We start from the raw sequence: 6000 nt of genomic DNA on the forward strand, positions 1-6000 counted from the left end.
AGCAGGCTACGGCAGCAGCGGACTGATATTACCTGGAGTGCGCTTCTCTGTTTACCTTCTGCTGTAGTGAATTGGTTGCTACACCGGAGCAAAGTGAAATTCCACCGTTGCTGAGGAAGTAGTCCCCCAAAATGTAATGTGATCATTGCGATACAAGGATAGTTTTATTCCTAATATTATTCTATCAACACAGACATTTACATCGATAGTCTGGCATTATAATTGGTTTGCCTCGGGTGTACTGTGGAGTGGGTAAAACTGTTTTTATTGGCAGGCTAGCAGTTCCCCTCGACTTGCGCTAGCCTAGCACCAGCGATTTCTGCAACTAGAAGGACTGAATGAAAAGTGTTGAAAACGGTCTCCAGTGATAAATAACACACTGGCTCACTTGGAAATGAGACCCGATGTCCAAAATACTGAACTACCCCTTTAAGCTTTAAGCTTTAAGCTTGCTCATCTTTTCAATCACATATTCTGAACAGAAGGTTTCCATGACTGCTGCAAATGGCTTTATTATAATCCAGCTTGTTCCTTTGAGAGGTAATGAATATCTTGAACTACAAATTGTATAACTATTTATTATTTTCATGCTATTACTGTTTTTCCAGCAGAAAGCGCTTTCAAAGGTAGATTTCAAGTTGTCGTTCATACAATCCAGTTATACTGAAGAACTTTCACTCACTATACTACATACAGTGATAGTACAATTAATAATGATAATGTCAAAATATCAATATTAAGACAAAGGACAAAATGCTATGGCTAGATGAGAGATGCAGAAATGTTACAATGTCGGTCATCGTACTACCTTCAGATGAGTTGAGATCCATGAATCTTCCTCTTTGATGTTCACCCTCACAAGCATCTCCTCTGATTGGACCTCCATGTCAGTGTTTCCCTCCCTCCCTCAACCCTAACTCTTATCCACAGATTTTACAGCATTGAATAATATCAACTCCTTCATGCATTAGTTGAAGACACATTAAGCTCACACACACAGCCCTACAGTGAATAGGACCTTTGGATTTTATAACTTACTAGATTCCTAGTGCATCTTAGGACCAGGAAGAAGATGTGTGCTCCACTGCCACATACCCCTGTAATCCATCGGATTAACATACTGTAATCCATCGGTGTGCTGGTGTTTTTGTGCTCACTGCATCGAGCAGCGGCGGCTGTGACGGGTTGTGGTTGATTTACTATTTACTCACTGTCATATTTGATGATATATTTTTCTCAGACCCAGAGAGATTACCATGCTTGTTTCCTTCTAATGCAAAGCTCCGGCTGGACTGTGTGTGTGTGTGTGTGTGTGTGTGTGTGTGTGTGTGTGTGTGTGTGTGTGTGTGTGTGTGTGTGTGTGTGTGTGTGTGTGTGTGTGTGTGTGTGTGTGTGTGTGTGTGTGTGTGTGTGTGTGTCTGGTTCTGGGAGATCATATTTTTGTATTCACATCTGGCGCTTGTAGAACATAAAGGCTCCTTCCACAGTACACAGTTTTATTGTTAATGATTAATTGGTAATGATGCTGTTAAGAATTCCCACACCAGTCGTAGTACATGCTTATGGTCTCAATGTATGCTCAATTAAAAATGATTATGGGTTTTTCAAAAACATTTTATCACCATGGGTATAATTATGTGTTGGGGGGTTCAGTAAAGTAAAGCTGCTGAATAACTCGATCACCTTCTAGCCTGAGTTTAGTTTAGCACAGTTTAGTTAAAGCCACAGAAAACAGTATGTTTACAAACTGAAACCTATTTCATCATTCATTGTATGAAGGTCTTATGCCCCACAGTAAACACAGATCTGTATTCCTGTGCTCTTGATTTCCCTTCTCTCGTATGGCCGTAGAGTCCTGAACAAAATCTTCTGGGGCCGGAAACAAAGCGGACCCCTGAGGGTAATATATCACTGATATGGTGCCCACATGCACACACAGACAGGCGTCCTTGCTTAGGGACTGGTGACTATGAGAACTGTCTGACAGTGGGAAAGGACTTGGGGATTTCCTATGTGTATATTGACTTCTGTTCAAATCACAAAGCATCACAATGGAACGGGAATGTTAGCCGTTTTGTGTGTGCGTGGGGTGTTTTTATTTGTGTGCCGTGTCTGTGATAGGCAAGTCTGCATGGGTCCATGCATTAGCATTCATCATCCACATGCTTCGCCATTTTGAAGTGCTTCTGATTGTGTGTGTGTGGGACATGTGATGTGTATTGTATATTAATGTGCACAAGAGTGTGCTGTTTTGGCTGGTTCATCTTTCTGGGAACTGCTGTAAACAACAGCTTCCTAACTGTGCGTTCACACCAAAAGACACAATTTTCGCCTGTTCGCGCGAAGCTGCGTATGTTGTCGCGCGACTCAGCGAAATCTGTCGCTGTGCTTAATGTGTGCGTTACCCACAGGGAGTGAACGCTGATTGGCTGTTTCAACGCAAATGCCGCGAGGAAGTTTAAATATTTCAACTTCTGCAAAATCTGTCGCTCATTCACGCGACAAATCCACGTGAACGCGCCCGCCCGTCTTGGGGAAAACTGTCGCCCCGTCAATCAAATCTTGTCACGGGTCCCGGCGACAAAATTTTTTAACCCATAAACGACGGGCATTCCGACGTCTCTCCCTCTTCCACAACAGGTACAGACACACATCTCGGCCATGGTTGATGAGAATGAATTGGCATGAATGACCGTTGGCGGGCAAAACGCTCCGCGACAAAATTCGCCCCGCGACACGTTTCAGTGCACACATTAAGCACAGCGACAGATTTCGCTGAGTCGCGCGACAACATACGCAGCTTCGCGCGAACAGGCGAAAATTGTGTTTTTTGGTGTGAACGCACAGTAATGTTTAATATGTAAGTAATGCTCCAGGATGTCGTGCGTGCGTGCGTGTGTGCATGCGTGATGAGACAGCGATAGAATGGCCTCCATCCATCCAGGTGGTTGGTGATTCTGTTGCTTGTTTGGTTCATGAGTTTGAGAGGAACCCGTACCGGGGCAGATGAAGTGTGTGTGTGTGTGTGTGTGTGTGTGTGTGTGTGTGTGTGTGTGTGTGTGTGTGTGTGTGTGTGTGTGTGTGTGTGTGTGTGTGTGTGTGTGTGTGTGTGTGTGTGTGTGTGTGTGTGTGTGTGTGTGTGTGTGCCTGCCGTTGTTCCATAGCCAGGGAGAATGGTGCTTTGTTGTTGCTCTGTGTATCAGTCTCCAGGGGATGTCTGGCAAACTGCCATAGCACACAAACATATACACACACACACGCGCACACATACCGATACACAACACACACACATACACACACATCATATTCAATATGGTGAACAGTTTTCACATGTTGCCATATCACCATGTGACTCAATAAACTAAAACTCAGGGTCCCTTGCATAGGATGCATAGGATTTTTGTAAATGGCAAACATTTCATGTTTCCATATATATCATATCAGATCACATTAGTGTTGCACAGAGGTGTGTCCTGGTCACTCCTGGAGTGAATCTTGGCCAGACCTACGGCCAATCATCTGGTGACGTTCATTATTCCAGAATCCTCATGACACCTCTGTTCTCCACCTCTTGCAGGACCAGTCACCCTCTGAGGACAGGAACGAGATGGACCGATGGAGCAGGAGAAGACAGAGCTGAGGCTCCCCCCCCCTCCTGGTGCTCCTCCCTCCCTCCTGTGGGCCCCGGTCTTGTTTTTTTCCTGAGGTCACCCCTCCTCCGGCCTCCCCAGCCTGATGTTCTCCCCAGAGCAGGATAACATCTCCAGCTTACCTTCCACCAAAGTGCCAGTCAAGTATGGAGAGCTCATTGTTCTGGGGTGAGGAGACACCAGCCTGGTTCTACCGGTCTATACTGTCAGCTCTGTTCAAACTGAGGCTATGGTGCCATTGATAGGGGGGGGGGGGGGTTGGCTGTTAACAAGAAAGTTGCTAGTTAGATCCTCCTAGAGTGTTGAGGTGTCCCTGAGCAAGACACCTCACCCTGACCGCTCCTGTCGGTGAGTGAATGTGTGAATGAGTGGTTGTAAGTCGCTTTGGATAACAGCGTCAGCAAAAACCCCCAAAACTTTTAATGATACGACCTCCTTCGGTGGCTGAAATACAGAAATGCGCTCTCTCTCTCTCTCTCTCTCTCTCTCTCTCTCTCTTCCTCTCTCTCTCTCTCACTCTCTCTCTCTCTCTCTCTCTCTCTCTCTCTCATCTCTCTCTCTCCTCTCTCTCTCTCTCTCTCTCTCTCTCTCTCTCTCTCTCTCTCTCTCTCTCTCTCTCTCTCTCTCTCTCTCTCTCTCTCTCTCAGTGCCCCCCAAAGCCTTCCAGACTATGGCTACTCATTACTGCGGTTTATTGTCCAATGCACCCAAACAACCTGTAGGAAAACCTCTAACCAGTCATATGGTACTTTGGTCCATTTTATATAATTAGTAGCTCATTACCTAACTCATGCTACCTTCTGCGAGCCACACGCACACGCACCATTTCTATAGATTTCCGCTCCTTTCCTTTGTGGTCCTCTATAGACTTCCGCCACCACAGCCACGTCACCGTGCATGGGCTGCTCTGAGCAGATGATTGGGAACATGTTCCACTATGGAACAATAGTTCCAATTGTTTCGTTTTCCAGTTTTAAACCTACTTTTTCCGCCATGTCAGGCTAACCATTCATCGTCAGTGTGCCATCTTATTCCCAAACCACTATAGGTGTTGTTTATCTGACTCACTCATTCCCAGTCCCAACTGCTTTGGAATGTTTTGCAAGGCATCATTTTTAGAATGAGCTTATATTTACAAAACATTAAGTCGATTAATTAGAACATGGAATATCTTGGCAGGTAAAAAATGATTTTCAAATCATTGCATTCTGTTTTAATTAACATTTTACACAACGTCCCTGTGTGTGTGTGTGTGTGTGTGTGTGTGTGTGTGTGTGTGTGTGTGTGTGTGTGTGTGTGTGTGTGTGTGTGTGTGTGTGTGTGTGTGTGTGTGTGTGTGTGTGTGGGGTACAGGTATAACGGATCCCTACCCAATGGAGACAGAGGCCGACGTAAGAGTCGCTTTGGCCTCTCCAAACGGCCCAAGGCCAACGGGGGTCAAACCCAGCACTGTGCACAGTGCATGCACGGCGCAGGCTGCAAAGGTACGGACCGCACCCACACACTGCATCACTAGCTCATTGGGATTAGGCTTTGGAAAGAAATGATGTTAGAAACTGGTGGTTGGAGAAACTTTCTTCTCCAACCACCTCCAACCATCCCTTTGTCCTCCCTCCCTGAAGGCCATCAGTAACAAAGACCAGCACAGTATCTCCTACACCCTGTCTCGGGCCCAGACCGTGGTGGTGGAGTACACCCATGACAACAACACGGACATGTTTCAGGTGCACGCACGGCCACACACACACACCCTAAACACTCGCTGTTTCTGGCACTCGGCGGGATGGCTCTGGTGCTGGTGCTCTCACCTCAGGGACATTCAGTTCTGTAGAGATCAGACATCACACAAAGGAAGTGTTGGATACTTTAGATTGATTTTTTTCGTCGGTGTGTCGTTTGTCTCACTCACACACTCACTCACACAACAATATCCTCATTCTCATCCTCATCCTCATCCGCTTATCCGGGGTCGGGTCGCGGGGGCAGCAGCTCAAGCAGGGGGGCCCCAGACTTCCCTTTCCCGGGGGCCACATTGACCAGCTCTGACGGGGGGATCCCGAGGCGTTCCCAGGCCAGTGTTGAGATATAATCTCTCCACCTAGTCCTGGGTCTTCCCCCGGGGTCTCCTCCCCACTGGTCGTGCCTGGAACACCTCCCAAGGGAGGCGTCCAGTGGGCATCCTTACTCCTTACCAGATGAACCACCTCAACTGACTCCTCTCTAAGCAAAGGAGCAGCGGCTCTAATCCGAGTTCCTCCCGGATGACTGAACTTCTCACCCTATCCCTAAGGGAGACACCAGCCACCCTCCTGAGAAAACTCATCTCGGCCGCTTGTATCCGCGATCTCGT

General features: G+C 46.9%; 1 pseudogene across 1 annotated transcript in view; it reads left to right on the forward strand.

The window, feature by feature from the left end:
• Nucleotides 1-3735: 3735 nt before the first annotated feature.
• LOC311350613 (E3 ubiquitin-protein ligase pellino homolog 1-like) overlaps nt 3736-6000 on the forward strand; it is a 9431-nt pseudogene continuing 7166 nt past the window's right edge. Inside the window, exons 1-3 of the transcript in view lie at nt 3736-3818; nt 5004-5134; nt 5273-5374. The product of the transcript in view is annotated as an E3 ubiquitin-protein ligase pellino homolog 1-like (transcript). The remainder of the gene's footprint in view (nt 3819-5003; nt 5135-5272; nt 5375-6000) is intronic.

The sequence above is a fragment of the Micromesistius poutassou genome (genome assembly GCF_964030765.1).
Source record: "Micromesistius poutassou genome assembly, chromosome: 7".
Taxonomy (NCBI): Eukaryota; Metazoa; Chordata; class Actinopteri; order Gadiformes; family Gadidae; genus Micromesistius; species Micromesistius poutassou.